The sequence below is a fragment of the Myxine glutinosa genome, chromosome 3, assembly GCF_964187855.1.
Source record: "Myxine glutinosa chromosome 3, kmMyxGlut1.1, whole genome shotgun sequence".
Taxonomy (NCBI): Eukaryota; Metazoa; Chordata; class Myxini; order Myxiniformes; family Myxinidae; genus Myxine; species Myxine glutinosa.
This window is the reverse complement of record NC_136263.1, coordinates 113,205,802-113,226,481: the sequence shown is the minus strand read 5'-3', so window position 1 is coordinate 113,226,481 and position 20,680 is coordinate 113,205,802.

Genomic DNA, 20,680 nt, shown 5'->3' with positions numbered 1-20,680 from the left:
TTAGACATAGATTTAGACATAGATTTAGACATAGATTTAGATATAGATTTAGATTTAGATATAGATTTAGATATAGATTTAGATATAGATTTAGATATAGATTTAGATATAGATTTACATATAGATATAGATTTAGATATAGATTTAGATATAGATTTAGATATAGATTTAGATATAGATTTAGATATAGATTTACATATAGATTTACATATAGATTTACATATCGATTTACATATAGATTTAGATATCGATTTACATATAGATTTACATATAGATTTACATATAGATTTACATATAGATTTAGATATAGATTTACATATAGATTTAGATATAGATTTAGATATAGATTTAGATATAGATTTAGATATAGATTTACATTTAGATATACATATAGATTTACATATAGATTTACATATAGATTTACATATAGATTTCCATGTAGATTTCGATATACATTTAGATATAGATATAGATTTAGATATAGATTTAGATATAGATTTAGATATATATTTGGATATAGATTTAGATATAGATTTAGATATAGATTTGACATAGATATATGTTAGATATAGATAGATATATATTAAATATAGATGAGATATAGATTAGGTATAGATTAGGTATGGATTAGACATAGATTTAGATATAGATTTAGATTTAGATATAGAATTAGATTCAGACGTAGATTCAAATGTAGATATAGACAGAGATATAGACGTAGATATAGACGTAGATTCAGACATAGATTCAGACATAGATATAGATTAGATATAGATATAGACTAGATATAGATTACATATAGATTAGATATAGATTAGATATAGATTAGATATAGATTAGGTATAGATTAGGTATAGATTAGACATAGATTTAGATATAGATTTAGATATAGATTTAGATATAGATTTAGATTTAGAATTAGATTCAGACGTAGATTCAAACATAGATATACAGAGATATAGACATAGATATAGACGTAGATTCAGACGTAGATTCAGACGTAGATATAGATTAGATATAGATATAGATTATATATAGATATAGACTAGATATAGATTACATATAGATTAGATGTAGATTAGATATAGATTAGATATAGATTAGATATAGATTAGACATAGATTAGATATAGATTAGGTATAGATTAGATATAGATTAGACATAGATTAGACATAGATTAGATGTAGATAAGATATAGATTAGATATGGATCAGATATAGATTAGATATAGATGAGATATAGATTAGATATAGATGTAGATTCAGATGTAGATTCAGACGTAGATATAGATTAGATATATATATATAGATTAGATATAGATATATATTATATATCGATTAGATATAGATATAGATTAGATATAGATTAGATATAGATTAGATATCGATTAGATATGGATTAGATATCGATTAGATATATATATAGATTAGATATAGATTAGATATAGATATAGATTATATATAGATATAGATATAGATTAGATGTAGATTAGATATAGATTAGATATACATATAGATTAGATATAGATTAGATATAGATATAGATTAGATATAGATTAGATATAGATTAGATATAGATCAGATATAGATTAGAAATAGATATAGATTAGATATAAATCACATATAGATTAGATATAGATTAGATGTAGATATAGATTAGATGTAGATATAGATTAGATGTAGATTATATATAGATATAGATTAGATATAGAATAGATATAGATTAGATATATAGATTAGATATTGATATGGATTAGATATAGATTAGATATAGATTATATATAGATTAGATATAGATATAGAATAGATATAGATTAGATGTAGATTAGATATAGATCAGATATATATTAAATATAGATTATAGATGTAGATTCAGATGTATATTCAGACGTAGATATAGATATAGATTAGATATATATATATATATATATATTTGATATAGATTAGATATAGATATAGATTAGATATAGATTAAATATAGATTAGATGTCGATTAGATATCGATTAGATATAGATTAGATTAGATATAGATTCGATATAGATTCGATATAGATATAGATTCGATATAGTTTTTTTTTTGGTTTTTTTTTGTATCCTGAATCGAGGCTCGTGAAAGAGCTGACATTTATTTAACAAACAAATCAACCAGACAAACAAAATATATAAAAAGAGGGAGCAGAAGACAAGATGGAGAGAGAAGGTGAAGCACACAAACACAACATTTGAGAGCAGGGAGATGTTCTGGAGGGATAGGGCTTGGTGGTGAGGAGGCGTGGGAATGGAGGTGGGGGGGGGGGGGGGTGGGAGAATTATAAAACACAAGGACACCATGGACTTCCAGGACAAAAGTTGGTATTTCAAAAAAGTGGATTTGGGGTGAAATTCGCGGGGGTAGAAAAGATCAAGGTTTTGGATGGGGGAAGATAAGAGATGGTGGTGAACAGCTGTGTTAAAGACCTGGAGGGTGGAGTGGGATTGAAGAGAGTGAGGAACCTTGTTCCAGAGGCGGGAGAAAAGAGGAATGAAGGAGTGAAGGTGAGCAGAGAGTCTTGATTTTGGCAGTTTAACCATAAGAGGGTTGCAGGCAGATCTCGTGCGACCTGTAGGAATATTTGGGGGACAGAGCCCAGGGAGAGCTGGGGGGCAAGGCCAGAGAGAAGTCGGTAAAAGACGGAAAGACCACCAACCTGCCTGTGGTGAGCGAGTGAAAGGTCCTTGGAGTTAGCTTCATCGCGGGAGATTCCAATGATTCTGAACGCTTTGATTTCAACAGCGTGGAAACGAGCTAGGTGTAAGGCAGGAGCACCAGCCCAGAGGGGAGAGCAGTATTCCATTGAGCTGCGGATGAAAGCCTTGTATGTGGTGAGGAGCTCAGGTGTGCCAAGGAAGGACTTCACACGACGGAGGATGCCCAGTCGGCGACTGGGTTTGGAGGCCAGATTTTAAATGTGGTTTTCCCAGGAAAGATCATGGCAGATACTGAGACCCAAAAGCTTGAGTGACAGAACTTCTTGGAGAGGATTATTCAGAAAGTGGATGGGAGGGTTGTCCAGTCGGTCTTTTCGGAGAGACATCGTAAGAGTGTGAGATTTGTCAGGATTGAAAGACATGTTCCACTTGTTTGCCCAGTCTGTGATTTTGTCCAGGTCTGCAGAGAGTGGGGAGGCTGCAGACTGCCGATCTGATGGATGACGAATGGAGGGGCAGAGAGTGGAGTCATCAGCAAAGAGATAGAGAGGATTTTCAAGAGAATCAGAGAGATCATTGATGAAGACCAGAAAAAGCACAGGGCCCAGAACACTGCCTTGGGGAACTTCAGCCTGACCAGGAAGAGGAGATGAGAGAAACCCATTCAGGGCCAAAAGTTGACTACGACTGGAGAGGAAGTCTGCCAGCCATGCGTGGAGATTTCCATGGATACCAAAGGCGGAGAGTTTAGTGAGCAGAGCGGGGTGTCAGACCGTATCGAAGGCACGTGATATGTCAAGGGAGACAGCTCTAATTGCCTGTTTGGGATTGAGGACCTCCATCCATTGTTGAGAAAGCAGAAGCAGCATGTCCAGAGTAGAGTGACCAGGTCTGAAACCAAATTGATGATCAGAGATCAAGCCATTGGAGAAGAGGAAAGATTTCATATCTGAAGCAATGATGGATTCCATGCCTTTGCTGATAATTCCCACGCCACAAAAGGCTGATTGGTCTGTAGTTGCTCGGATCTGTTTTTGCACCTTTTTTGTGCAAAGCGGTGATGTTGGCTGATTTCCAAGCAGATGGCAGATGACCTTGAGCAAAAGAGAGGGTGAAGAGAACAGAGAGAGGGAGTGAAAGAGCGGAAGAACAGGATTTTAGGACCCGTGGGCTGATGCCATCAGGTCCAGTTGCAGAATTAGAGTCGAGGGTTGACAGAAACTTTTCCACCTTGTCAGGAGGAAAGGACACAGAGTCCAGGAGCAGCTGGGTACGACTGGGTACGGTGGCTACAGAGAGGGATGGGTTTGGGACACAAGATTTAGAGGCAAACACAGAGTTGAGGCTTTCAGCTTTTTCACGTGCGGAGTCAGCCATGTAGCCGTTTGAGGTGAGGGAGGGGATGGAGGGGGAACAAACACCAGAAACTGATTTTACCAGACGCCACCAGGATTTGGAAGAGGGAGACAGATAAGAGAGTTCGGTCTTGAGAATGGAGAGATATTTTTTCCTGGCTCTCCTGAGGGTGGACACACACTTGTTTCGGCCTTTGTGAAAGGAAATGAGATTTCCTTCCGTAAGATTTGCTTTCCATGAGGCGAAAGCAAGTTGTTTCTGGGCAACAGATTAGATATAGATATAGATTAGATATAGAGTAGATATACATTAGATATAGATTAGATATAGATATAGATATAGATAAGATATAGATTAGATATAGATATAGATTAGATATAGATTAGATATAGATTCGATATGGATATAGATTAGATATAGATTAGATATAGATTAGATATAGATTAGATATAGATATAGATTAGGTATAGATTAGGTATAGATTCGACATAGATTTAGATATAGATTTAGATATAGATTTAGATATAGATTTAGATATAGATTTAGATTTAGATTTAGATATAGATTTAGATATAGATTTAGATATAGATATACATTTTGATATAGATTTTGATATAGATTTACATATAGATTTACATATGGATTTACATATAGATTTAGATATAGATTTACATATAGATTTATATATCGATTTAGATATAGATTTAGATATAGATTTAGATATAGATTTAGATATAGATTTAGATATAGATTTAGATATAGATTTAGATTTAGATATAGATATAGAGATAGATTTAGATATAGATATGCATTTAGATATAGATATAGATTTAGATTTAGATTTACATATAGATATAGATTTAGACATAGATTTAGATATAGATTTAGACATAGATTTAGATATAGATTTAGATATAGATTTAGATGTAGATTTACATGTAGATTTAGATATAGATTTAGATATAGATTTAGATGTAGATTTAGATGTAGATTTAGATGTAGATGTAGATTTAGATATAGATTTAGATATATATATATATAGATTTAGATGTAGATTTAGATATAGATTTAGATTTAGATATAGATTTAGATATAGATTTAGATATAGATTCAGATATAGATTAGATATAGATTAGATATAGATTAGATATAGATTAGATATCGATTAGATATAGATTAGATTTTGATTAGATATAGATTAGATATAGATTAGATATAGATTAGGTATAGATTAGGTATAGATTAGACATAGATTTAGATATAGATTTAGATATAGATTTAGATATAGATTTAGATACAGATTTAGATATAGATTTAGATATAGATTTAGATATAGATTTAGATATAGATTTACATGTAGATTTACATGTAGATTTACATGTAGATTTACATATAGATTTACATATAGATTTACATATAGATTTACATATAGATTTAGATATAGATTTACATATAGATTTCGATATAGATTTAGATATAGATTTACATATAGATTTACATATAGATTTACATATAGATTTACATATAGATTTACATATAGATTTACATATTGATTTACATATCGATTTACATATAGATTTACATATAGATTTACATATAGATTTAGATATAGATTCAGATAGAGATCTAGATATAGATTTAGATATAGATTTAGATCGAGATTTAGATATAGATTCAGATATAGATTTAGATATAGATTTATATTTAGATATAGATATGGATTTAGATATGGATTTAGATATAGATTTAGACGTAGATTTATATGTAGATTTAGATATAGATTAGACATAGATATATATTAGACATAGATATATATATATATTAAATACAGATTAGATATAGATTAGATATAGATTAGATGTAGATATTCATAGATTTATATATAGATTTAGATGTAGATTTAGATGTAGATTTATATGTAGATTTAGATATAGATTTAGATATAGATTTAGACATAGATTTAGATTTTTTTTTTTTTTTTTTTTTTTTTTTTGTATACAAGATCGAGGCTCGTGAAAGAGCGAACATTAATCACACAGAAAGACAAACAGACACACAAAACAAATAACATCGGGAGCGGTAGACAAGATGGGGAGAGAGGGGGAAGGACACAAACACAACATTTGAGAGCAGGGACCGAGAGACATGGAGACATCAAGAGAACTGTGGGAGGGAGAGGGATTTGGGGGGGAGGCATGGGAAGGGGGGGGGGTGGGAGAGGTATAAAACATATGGACACTGCCAAGACTTCCAGGAAAGAAGTTGGAATTTCAAACAAGGTGGATCTGGGGTGAATTAGTGGGGGTAGAAAAGATCAAGGTTTTAGATGGTGGAAGATAAGAGATGGTGGTGAACAGCTGTTTTGAAGACCTGGAGGGAGGAGTGTGATTGAAGTGAGTGTGGGAGTTTGTTCCAGAGGCGGGAGAAAAGAGGAATGAAAGAGTGAAGGTGAGCAGAGAGCCGAGATTTCGGCAGTTTAACCATCAGAGGGTGGCTGGCAGATCTTGTGCGACCTGTAGGAATATTTGGGGGACAGAGCACAGAGAGAGCTGGGGGAGCAAGGCCGGAGAGGAGTCGGTAGAAGACAGAAAGACCACCTACCTGCCTGCGGTGAGTGAGTGAAAGGCCCTCAGAGATAGCTTCATCGCGGGAGATTCCAATGATTCTGAAAGCTTTGGATTCAACAGCGTGAAGCCGAGCCAGGTGTGAGGCAGGAGCACCAGCCCATAGGGGAGAACAGTATTCCATTGAGCTGCGGATGAAAGCCTTGTATGTGGTGAGGAGCTCAGGTGTGCCTAGGAAGGACTTCGCACGACGGAGGATGCCCAGTCGGCGACTGGCTTTGGAGGCCAGCTTGGAAATGTGGTTTTCCCAAGAAAGATCATGGCAGATGGTGAGACCCAAAAGCTTGAGCGACAGAACTTCTTGGAGAGGATTGTTGAGAAAGTAGATGGGAGGGTTGTCCAGTCGATCTTTTCGGAGAGACATAGTAAGAGTGTGAGATTTGTCAGGATTGAAAGACATGTTCCACATGTTTGACCAGTCTGTGATTTTGTCCAGGTCTTCAGAGAGTGAGGAGGCTGCAGACTGCCGATCTGAGGGAAGAGGAATGGAGCGGCAGAGAGTGGAGTCATCAGCAAAGAGATACAGAGGATTTTCCAGAGAGTCGGAGAGATCATTGATAAAGACCAGAAAAAGCACAGGGCCCAGCACACTGCCTTGGGGAACTCCAGCCTGAACGGGAAGGGGAGATGAGAGAAATCCATTCAGGGCCACACGTTGACTACGACCAGAGAGGAAGTCCGCAAGCCATGCATGGAGATTTCCATGGATACCATAGGAGGAGAGTTTGGTGAGCAGAGCTGGGTGCCAGACCGTATCGAAGGCACGTGATATGTCAAGGGAGACAGCTCTGATTTCCTGTTTGGCATTGAGGACCTCCATCCATTGTTGAGACAGCAGAAGCAGCATGTCCAGAGTAGAGTGACCTGGTCTGAAACCAAATTGATGATCAGAGATCAAGCTATTGGAGAAGAGGAAAGATTTAATATCCGAAGCAATGATGGATTCCATGACTTTGCTGATAATTTGGAGCAGGCTGATTGGTCTGTAGTTGCAAGGATCTGTTTTTGCACCTTTTTTGTGTAAAGCGGTAATGTTTGCTGATTTCCAGGATGCTGGCAGATGACCTTGAGCAAAAGATAGGGTGAAAATAACAGAGAGAGGGTGAGATAGAGCGGCAGAGCAGGATTTTAGGACCCGTGGGCTGATGCCATCTGGTCCAGTTGCAGAATCAGAGTCGAGGTTTGACAAAAACTCCTCCACCTTGTCAGGAGAGAAGGTCACAGAGTCCAGGAGCAGTTTGGTTCGACTGGGAAAGGTGGGAACAGAGAGAGATGGGTTTGGGACTAAGGATTTTGAGGCAAACACAGAGTTGAGGCATTCGGCTTTGTCACGTGCGATGTCAACTGTGTGGCCATTTGAGGTAAGGGAGGGGATGGAGGGGGAACAAACACCAGAAACGGATTTGACCAGACGCCACCAGGATTTGGAGGAAGGAGACAGGTTTGAGAGTTCATTCTTGAGTGAGGAGAGATAGTGCTTCCTGGCACTCCTGAGGGTAGACACACACTTGTTCCGAGCTTGGTGGAAGGAACTGAGATTTCCTTCAGTTGGATTAGCCTTCCAAGAGGCAAAGGCAAGTTGTTTCAGGGCAACTGCCTCACCACAAGATTCAGTGTACCATGGACGGGAGGAAGGGTAAGACAACTGAAGGCGAGATGGGATAAATCTGTGCATGAGAGAGATCAGTTTGCTTTGGAAGAATTCCCAGGAAGAATTGATGTCAGAGGCAGTGGAGATGGGAGACCAATCCAGACGATTGATGGCTGCTTGAAGACCGTCCCAGTCGGCCTGAGTGAAATGCCAGACTCGTCGACGCTGAGGAGGCTCTCTGAGATTGGCCAGAGAGATGTCCACTTTGTCAAGCACATGATCAGAAGAACCGATTGGAGCAGAAGAAGAGCAGCAGACATTAGCAGGGAAGTTAGTCATAACCAAGTCTAGAAGAGAAGATACTCCATTGGCTGAGATCCGGGTCGGGAAATTGACAGATTGTGTCAATCCCAGTGAGTCACAGAAGTCCTTTGCTGAGGTGCCATGACTGGTGAGAGAGGAACCCACACCCAACCAGGTGGCATGATGACAATTGAAGTCACCACATATGAGGAAGAGAGAGTTGGGATGAGTGGATAGAAGTTGGTCCATGTTGTCAGACAGTGAAATGTAGATGGAGTCATCACTGTTTGGGGGACGGTACAGAACACATATGAACAAAAGGTGGGAGCGGAGAGGAAGCCGTAGCCAGAGGTACTCCTGGGGGTGAGGAGGAGAGAGGGCAGTGCAAGGAGAGTGAGGAAGAGAGTTTTTGATAAAGATAGCCACCCCACCACCAGGCCGAGGCTCAGGTCTATCATACCGGAGGAGGGAGTAACCAGGAAGAGATATTAAGGAATCAGAGACATCTTGAAGGAGGAAAGTCTCCGTTAAGCAGATCAAGTCTGGATTGTCAGAAGCAACCTGTATGGAGAGATCAGTCAGGTTTGAGCGAAGGCCCCGGATGTTGGAGGTCCATACCGTCAATGAAGAGAGAGGGGGAGCATCGGGTACAGGACAGGGGAGGGGAGGAGTAGGGTAAGATGAAGGATGAGAGGGGGAGGTAGGGAGAGCAGTTGTTAGTGTGTCAGCGATTGCAGAAGAGTTCCAAGAAAGGGAAGGATGAGGAGGATGAAAGGTTTGAAGGTGAAGGGATGAGGCACAGAGAGGGGTTGTTTGAGGGGGGGCAGAGGAAAGAAGAAGGTTGGGGGGGGTGGAGGTATGAGATAGAAGGGAGACGAAGTGGGGAGGAGGCAGCTTTGAGGAGGAGGGGGGAGGAGGGAGAATTGGAGAGGAATGGTATGGGGGGAGATTTGAATGGGAGGGGTTGGGGGGGAGTTTTGAAGGGGAGGAGTGAGGGGGGAGTTTAGGAGGGGAAGGGCAAGGGGGGAGTTCAGGAGTGGAAGGGCAAGGGGGGAGTTCAGGAGTGGAGGGGTAGGGGGGGATTTTAAGAGTGGCGGGGCAAGGGGGGAGTTTAGGAGTGTAGGTGCAAGGGGAGGGATTTGGATGGGAGGGGCAAGAGGGGAGTTTAGAAAGTGGATGATTAATGAAAGACGAACATTGAAAACAAATTGGGTTTGTTGTGATTTTCAAGTTAGCCATCCGGTTCAGAATGATGGAGGAGGGATGGAATGAATGTGAATTTAGACCATGTAGTGAGGGAGACGTATAAGATATTGAATTTCTTTTTTTTGAGGTGGAATGAGTTGGAGAGGAAATTGAGAAAAGCCTTTTAAATAGGAAGAAAAACAGCGTGTTGTAAAATACCACTGAGTAAAACACTGAAGGGGAAAGGTTATACATATTTAAATAATATTTAAACAGAACCGTGAACAATCTTATGTGCACAAAAATACCAACGGGGGGAGAGCCGAGAGGGACCACCACGAGTCACGTGAAGCTAAATATAGATTTAGATGTAGATGAGATATAGATTAGATATAGATTAGGTATAGATTAGGTATAGATTAGACATAGATTTAGATATAGATTTAGATTTCGATATAGAATTAGATTCAGACGTAGATTCAAACGTAGATATAGACAGATGTAGACGTAGAATTCGACGTAGATTCAGTTGTAGATTCAGACGGAGATATAGATTAGATTAGATATAGATATAGACTAGATATAGATTTACATATAGATATAGATATAGATTTAGATATAGATTTAGATATAGATTTCCATGTAGATTTCGATATAGATTTAGATATAGATTTAGATACAGATTTCGATATAGATTAGACATAGATATATATTAGATATAGATACATATATTAGATATAGATGAGATATAGATTAGGTATGGATTAGACATAGATTTAGATATAGAATTAGATTCAGACGTAGATTCAAATGTAGATATAGACAGAGATATAGACGTAGATATAGACGTAGATTCAGACGTAGATTCAGACATAGATATAGATTAGATATAGATTAGATATAGATATAGACTAGATATAGATTACATATCGATTAGATATAGATTAGATATAGATTAGATATAGATTAGATATAGATTAGGTATAGATTAGGTATAGATTAGACATAGATTTAGATTTAGATATAGATTTAGATATAGAATTAGATTCAGAAGTAGATTCAGACGTAGATTCAGACATAGATTCAAACGTAGATTCAGACATAGATATAGATTAGATGTATATATAGATTAGATATAGATATAGACTAGATATAGATTACATATAGATTAGATATAGATTAGATGTAGATTAGATATAGATTAGATATAGATTAGACATAGATTAGATATAGATTAGGTATAGATTATATATAGATTAGACATAGATTAGATATAAATAAGATATAGATTAGATATAGATCAGATATAGATTAAATATAGATTATAGATGTAGATTCAGATGTATATTCAGACGTAGATATAGATTAGATATAGATATAGATTAGATATAGATATAGATTAGATATAGATATAGATTAGATATCGATTAGATATAGATTAGATATCGATTAGATATATATATATATATATAGATTAGATATAGATTAGATATAGATATAGATTAGATATAGATATAGATTAGATATAGATTAGATATAGATTAGATATAGATTAGATTTTGATTAGATATAGATTAGATATACATATAGATTACATATAGATTAGATATAGATTAGATATAGATCAGATATAGATTAGAAATAGATATAGATTAGATATAGATCACATATAGATTAGATATACATTAGATGTAGATATAGATTAGATGTAGATATAGATTAGATGTAGATTAGATATAGATTAGATATACAATAGATATAGATTAAATATCGATATAGATTAGATATATAGATTAGATATTGATATGGATTAGATATAGATTAGATATAGATTAGATTTAGATTAGATATAGATATAGATTAGATATAGATTAGATATATATATAGAATAGATATAGATTAGATGTAGATTAGATATAGATTAGATGTAGATATAGATTAGATATGGATTAGATATAGATTAGATATAGATTAGATGTAGATTAGATATAGATTAGATATAGATATAGATTAGATATATATATATATATATATATATATATATATATATATTTGATATAGATTAGATATAGATATAGATTAGATATAGATTAAATATAGATTATATGTCGATTAGATATAGATTAGATATAGATTAGATTAGATATAGATTAGATATAGATTAGATATAGATATAGATTCGATATAGTTTTTTTTTTTTGTTTTTTGTATCCTGAATCGAGGCTCGTGAAAGAGCTAACATTTATTTCACAAACAAATCAACCAGACAAACAAAATATATAAAAAGAGTGAGCAGAAGACAAGGTGGAGAGAGAAGGTGAAGCACACAAACACAACATTTGAGGGCAGGGAGATGTTCTGGAGGGATAGGGCTTGGGGGTGAGGAGGCGTGGGAATGGAGGTGTGGGGGGGGGGAGGGGGGAGAATTATAAAACACAAGGACACCATGGACTACCAGGACAGAAGTTGGTATTTCAAAAAAGTGGATTTGGGGTGAAATTAGCGGGGGTAGAAAAGATCAAGGTTTTGGATGGGGGAAGATAAGAGATGGTGGTGAACAGCTGTGTTAAAGACCTGGAGGGTGGAGTGGGATTGAAGAGAGTGAGGAACCTTGTTCCAGAGGCGGGAGAAAAGAGGAATGAAGGAGTGAAGGTGAGCAGAGAGTCTTGATTTTGGCAGTTTAACCATAAGAGGGTTGCAGGCAGATCTCGTGCGACCTGTAGGAATATTTGGGGGACAGAGCCCAGGGAGAGCTGGGGGGCAAGGCCAGAGAGAAGTCGGTAGAAGACGGAAAGACCACCAACCTGCCTGCGGTGAGCGAGTGAAAGGTCCTTGGAGTTAGCTTCATCGCGGGAGATTCCAATGATTCTGAATGCTTTGATTTCAACAGCGTGAAAACGAGCTAGGTGTAAGGCAGGAGCACCAGCCCAGAGGGGCGAGCAGTATTACACTGAGCTGTGGATGAAAGCCTTGTATGTGGTGAGGAGCTCAGGTGTGCCAAGGAAGGACTTCACACGACGGAGGATGCCCAGTCGGCGACTGGGTTTGGAGGCCAGATTTTAAATGTGGTATTCCCAGGAAAGATCATGGCAGATAGTGAGACCCAAAAGCTTGAGTGACAGAAATTCTTGGAGAGGATTATTCAGAAAGTGGATGGGAGGGTTGTCCAGTCGGTCTTTTCGGAGAGACATCGTAAGAGTGTGAGATTTGTCAGGATTGAAAGACATGTTCCACTTGTTTGCCCAGTCTGTGATTTTGTCCAGGTCTGCAGAGAGTGGGGAGGCTGCAGACTGCCGATCTGAGGGATGACGAATGGAGTGGCAGAGAGTGGAGTCATCAGCAAAGAGATGGAGAGGATTTTCAAGAGAGTCAGAGAGATCATTGATGAAGACCAGAAAAAGCACAGGGCCCAGAACACTGCCTTGGGGAACTTCAGCCTGACCAGGAAGAGGAGATGAGAGAAACCCATTCAGGGCCAAAGGTTGACTACGACTAGAGAGGAAGTCTGCCAGCCATGCGTGGAGATTTCCATGGATACCAAAGGCGGAGGGTTTAGTGAGCAGAGCGGGGTGCCAGACCGTATCGAAGGCACGTGATATGTCAAGGGAGACAGCTCTAATTTCCTGTTTGGCATTGAGGATCTCCATCCATTGTTGAGAAAGCAGAAGCAGCATGTCCAGAGCAGAGTGACCAGGTCTGAAACCAAATTGATGATCAGAGATCAAGCCATTGGAGAAGAGGAAAGATTTCATATCTGAAGCAATGATGGATTCCATGCCTTTGCTGATAATTCCCACGCCACAGAAGGCTGATTGGTCTGTAGTTGTTCGGATCTATTTTTACACCTTTTTTGTGCAAAGCGGTGATGTTGGCTGATTTCCAAGCAGATGGCAGATGACCTTGAGCAAAAGAGAGGGTGAAGAGAACAGAGAGAGGGAGTGAAAGAGCGGAAGAACAGGATTTTAGGACCCGTGGGCTGATGCCATCAGGTCCAGTTGCAGAATCAGAGTCGAGGGTTGACAGAAACCTTTCCACCTTGTCAGGAGGAAAGGACACAGAGTCCAGGAGCAGCTGGGTACGACTGGGTACGGTGGGTACAGAGAGGGATGGGTTTGGGACACAAGATTTAGAGGCAAACACAGAGTTGAGGCTTTCAGCTTTTTCATGTGCGGAGTCAGCCGTGTAGCCGTTTGAGGTGAGGGAGGGGATGGAGGGGGAACAAACACCAGAAACTGATTTTACCAGACGCCACCAGGATTTGGAAGAGGGAGACAGATAAGAGAGTTCGGTCTTGAGAACGGAGCGATATTGTTTCCTGGCTCTCCTGAGGGTGGACACACACTTGTTTTGGCCTTTGTGAAAGGATATGAGATTTCCTTCCGAAAGATTTGCTTTCCAGGAGACGAAAGCAAGTTGTTTCTGGGCAACAGATTAGATATAGATATAGATTAGATATAGAGTAGATATAGATTAGATATAGATTAGATATAGATAACGATAGAGATAAGATATAGATTAGATTTCGATGTAGATATAGATTAGATATAGATTTAGATATAGATTTAGATATAGATATAGATTAGATATAGATTAGATATAGATTCGATTTTGATTAGATATAGATATAGATTAGATATAGATTAGGTATAGATTAGGTATAGATTAGGTATAGATTAGACATAGATTTAGATATAGATTTAGATATAGATTTAGATATAGATTTAGATATAGATATAGATTTAGATATAGATTTAGATATAGATTTAGATATAGATTTAGATATAGATATAGATTTAGATATAGATTTAGATATAGATTTAGATATAGATTTAGATGTAGATTTAGATATAGATTTTCATATAGATTTACTTATAGATTTACATATAGATTTACATATAGATTTACAAATAGATTTACATATTGATTTACATATAGATTTACATATAGATTTACATATAGATTTACATATAGATTTAGATATAGATTCAGATAGAGATCTAGATATAGATTTAGATATAGATTTAGATCGTGATTTAGATATAGATTCAGATATAGATTTAGATATAGATTTAGATATAGATATATATTTAGATATAGATATGGATTTAGATATGGATTTAGATATAGATTTAGATGTAGATTTATATGTAGATTTAGATAGACATAGATATATATATATATATATTAAATACAGATTAGATATAGATAAGATATAGATTAGATGTAGATATTCATAGATTTATATATAGATTTAGATGTAGATTTATATGTAGATTTAGATATAGATTTAGATATAGATTTAGATATAGATTTAGATGTAGATGAGATATAGATTAGATATAGATTCGGTATAGATTAGGTATAGATTAGACATAGATTTAGATATAGATTTAGATTTTGATATAGAATTAGATTCAGACGTAGATTCAAACGTAGATATAGACAGAGATGTAGATGTACATTTTGACGTAGATTCAGTTGTAGATTCAGACGGAGATGTAGATTAGATATAGATTAGATTAGATATATATATAGACTAGATATAGATTTACATATATATTTAGATTTAGATATAGATTTAGATATAGATTTACATATAGATTTCCATGTAGATTTCGATATAGATTTAGATATAGATTTAGATACAGATTTCGATATAGATTAGACATAGATATAGATTTAGATATAGATTTAGATATAGATTGAGATATAGATTAGATATAGATTTAGATATAGATTTAGATTTCGTTTTAGATTTAGATATAGATTTAGATATAGATTTAGATATAGATTTAGATATAGATTTAGATATAGATTTAGATTTAGATTTAGATATAGATTTAGATATAGATTTAGATATAGATTTAGATTTAGATTTAGATTTAGATTTAGATATAGATTTAGATATAGATTTAGATATAGATTTAGATATATATATATATTTAGATTTAGATATAGATTTAAATATAGATTTAGATATAGATTTAGATATAGATTTAGATATAGATTTAGACATAGATATAGATTTAGATATAGATTTAGATATAGATTTAGATATAGATTTAGATATAGATTTAGATGTAGATTGAGATGTAGATTTAGATATAGATTTAGATATAGATTTAGATATAGATTTAGATATAGATTTAGATGTAGATATAGATTTAGATATAGATTTAGATATAGATTTAGATATCGATTTAGATATAGATTTAGATATAGATTTAGATATAGATTGAGATGTAGATTTAGATATAGATTTAGACATATATTTAGACATAGATTTAGACATAAATTTAGACATAGATTTAGACATAGATTTAGACATAGATTTAGACATAGATTTAGATATAGATTTAGATTTAGATATAGATTTAGATATAGATTTAGATATAGATTTAGATATAGATTTAGATATAGATTTACATATAGATATAGATTTAGATATAGATTTAGATATAGATTTAGATATAGATTTAGATATAGATTTAGATATAGATTTACATATAGATTTACATATAGATTTACATATCGATTTACATATAGATTTAGATATCGATTTACATATAGATTTACATATAGATTTACATATAGATTTACATATAGATTTAGATATAGATTTACATATAGATTTAGATATAGATTTAGATATAGATTTAGATATAGATTTAGATATAGATTTACATTTAGATATACATATAGATTTACATATAGATTTACATATAGATTTACATATAGATTTCCATGTAGATTTCGATATACATTTAGATATAGATATAGATTTAGATATAGATTTAGATATAGATTTAGATATATATTTGGATATAGATTTAGATATAGATTTAGATATAGATTTGACATAGATATATGTTAGATATAGATAGATATATATTAAATATAGATGAGATATAGATTAGGTATAGATTAGGTATGGATTAGACATAGATTTAGATATAGATTTAGATTTAGATATAGAATTAGATTCAGACGTAGATTCAAATGTAGATATAGACAGAGATATAGACGTAGATATAGACGTAGATTCAGACATAGATTCAGACATAGATATAGATTAGATATAGATATAGACTAGATATAGATTACATATAGATTAGATATAGATTAGATATAGATTAGATATAGATTAGGTATAGATTAGGTATAGATTAGACATAGATTTAGATATAGATTTAGATATAGATTTAGATATAGATTTAGATTTAGAATTAGATTCAGACGTAGATTCAAACATAGATATACAGAGATATAGACATAGATATAGACGTAGATTCAGACGTAGATTCAGACGTAGATATAGATTAGATATAGATATAGATTATATATAGATATAGACTAGATATAGATTACATATAGATTAGATGTAGATTAGATATAGATTAGATATAGATTAGATATAGATTAGACATAGATTAGATATAGATTAGGTATAGATTAGATATAGATTAGACATAGATTAGACATAGATTAGATGTAGATAAGATATAGATTAGATATGGATCAGATATAGATTAGATATAGATGAGATATAGATTAGATATAGATGTAGATTCAGATGTAGATTCAGACGTAGATATAGATTAGATATATATATATAGATTAGATATAGATATATATTATATATCGATTAGATATAGATATAGATTAGATATAGATTAGATATAGATTAGATATCGATTAGATATGGATTAGATATCGATTAGATATATATATAGATTAGATATAGATTAGATATAGATATAGATTATATATAGATATAGATATAGATTAGATGTAGATTAGATATAGATTAGATATACATATAGATTAGATATAGATTAGATATAGATATAGATTAGATATAGATTAGATATAGATTAGATATAGATCAGATATAGATTAGAAATAGATATAGATTAGATATAAATCACATATAGATTAGATATAGATTAGATGTAGATATAGATTAGATGTAGATATAGATTAGATGTAGATTATATATAGATATAGATTAGATATAGAATAGATATAGATTAGATATATAGATTAGATATTGATATGGATTAGATATAGATTAGATATAGATTATATATAGATTAGATATAGATATAGAATAGATATAGATTAGATGTAGATTAGATATAGATCAGATATATATTAAATATAGATTATAGATGTAGATTCAGATGTATATTCAGACGTAGATATAGATATAGATTAGATATATATATATATATATATATTTGATATAGATTAGATATAGATATAGATTAGATATAGATTAAATATAGATTAGATGTCGATTAGATATCGATTAGATATAGATTAGATTAGATATAGATTCGATATAGATTCGATATAGATATAGATTCGATATAGTTTTTTTTTTGGTTTTTTTTTGTATCCTGAATCGAGGCTCGTGAAAGAGCTGACATTTATTTAACAAACAAATCAACCAGACAAACAAAATATATAAAAAGAGGGAGCAGAAGACAAGATGGAGAGAGAAGGTGAAGCACACAAACACAACATTTGAGAGCAGGGAGATGTTCTGGAGGGATAGGGCTTGGTGGTGAGGAGGCGTGGGAATGGAGGTGGGGGGGGGGGGGGGTGGGAGAATTATAAAACACAAGGACACCATGGACTTCCAGGACAAAAGTTGGTATTTCAAAAAAGTGGATTTGGGGTGAAATTCGCGGGGGTAGAAAAGATCAAGGTTTTGGATGGGGGAAGATAAGAGATGGTGGTGAACAGCTGTGTTAAAGACCTGGAGGGTGGAGTGGGATTGAAGAGAGTGAGGAACCTTGTTCCAGAGGCGGGAGAAAAGAGGAATGAAGGAGTGAAGGTGAGCAGAGAGTCTTGATTTTGGCAGTTTAACCATAAGAGGGTTGCAGGCAGATCTCGTGCGACCTGTAGGAATATTTGGGGGACAGAGCCCAGGGAGAGCTGGGGGGCAAGGCCAGAGAGAAGTCGGTAAAAGACGGAAAGACCACCAACCTGCCTGTGGTGAGCGAGTGAAAGGTCCTTGGAGTTAGCTTCATCGCGGGAGATTCCAATGATTCTGAACGCTTTGATTTCAACAGCGTGGAAACGAGCTAGGTGTAAGGCAGGAGCACCAGCCCAGAGGGGAGAGCAGTATTCCATTGAGCTGCGGATGAAAGCCTTGTATGTGGTGAGGAGCTCAGGTGTGCCAAGGAAGGACTTCACACGACGGAGGATGCCCAGTCGGCGACTGGGTTTGGAGGCCAGATTTTAAATGTGGTTTTCCCAGGAAAGATCATGGCAGATACTGAGACCCAAAAGCTTGAGTGACAGAACTTCTTGGAGAGGATTATTCAGAAAGTGGATGGGAGGGTTGTCCAGTCGGTCTTTTCGGAGAGACATCGTAAGAGTGTGAGATTTGTCAGGATTGAAAGACATGTTCCACTTGTTTGCCCAGTCTGTGATTTTGTCCAGGTCTGCAGAGAGTGGGGAGGCTGCAGACTGCCGATCTGATGGATGACGAATGGAGGGGCAGAGAGTGGAGTCATCAGCAAAGAGATAGAGAGGATTTTCAAGAGAATCAGAGAGATCATTGATGAAGACCAGAAAAAGCACAGGGCCCAGAACACTGCCTTGGGGAACTTCAGCCTGACCAGGAAGAGGAGATGAGAGAAACCCATTCAGGGCCAAAAGTTGACTACGACTGGAGAGGAAGTCTGCCAGCCATGCGTGGAGATTTCCATGGATACCAAAGGCGGAGAGTTTAGTGAGCAGAGCGGGGTGTCAGACCGTATCGAAGGCACGTGATATGTCAAGGGAGACAGCTCTAATTGCCTGTTTGGGATTGAGGACCTCCATCCATTGTTGAGAAAGCAGAAGCAGCATGTCCAGAGTAGAGTGACCAGGTCTGAAACCAAATTGATGATCAGAGATCAAGCCATTGGAGAAGAGGAAAGATTTCATATCTGAAGCAATGATGGATTCCATGCCTTTGCTGATAATTCCCACGCCACAAAAGGCTGATTGGTCTGTAGTTGCTCGGATCTGTTTTTGCACCTTTTTTGTGCAAAGCGGTGATGTTGGCTGATTTCCAAGCAGATGGCAGATGACCTTGAGCAAAAGAGAGGGTGAAGAGAACAGAGAGAGGGAGTGAAAGAGCGGAAGAACAGGATTTTAGGACCCGTGGGCTGATGCCATCAGGTCCAGTTGCAGAATTAGAGTCGAGGGTTGACAGAAACTTTTCCACCTTGTCAGGAGGAAAGGACACAGAGTCCAGGAGCAGCTGGGTACGACTGGGTACGGTGGCTACAGAGAGGGATGGGTTTGGGACACAAGATTTAGAGGCAAACACAGAGTTGAGGCTTTCAGCTTTTTCACGTGCGGAGTCAGCCATGTAGCCGTTTGAGGTGAGGGAGGGGATGGAGGGGGAACAAACACCAGAAACTGATTTTACCAGACGCCACCAGGATTTGGAAGAGGGAGACAGATAAGAGAGTTCGGTCTTGAGAATGGAGAGATATTTTTTCCTGGCTCTCCTGAGGGTGGACACACACTTGTTTCGGCCTTTGTGAAAGGAAATGAGATTTCCTTCCGTAAGATTTGCTTTCCATGAGGCGAAAGCAAGTTGTTTCTGGGCAACAGATTAGATATAGATATAGATTAGATATAGAGTAGATATACATTAGATATAGATTAGATATAGATATAGATATAGATAAGATATAGATTAGATATAGATATAGATTAGATATAGATTAGATATAGATTCGATATGGATATAGATTAGATATAGATTAGATATAGATTAGATATAGATTAGATATAGATATAGATTAGGTATAGATTAGGTATAGATTCGACATAGATTTAGATATAGATTTAGATATAGATTTAGATATAGATTTAGATATAGATTTAGATTTAGATTTAGATATAGATTTAGATATAGATTTAGA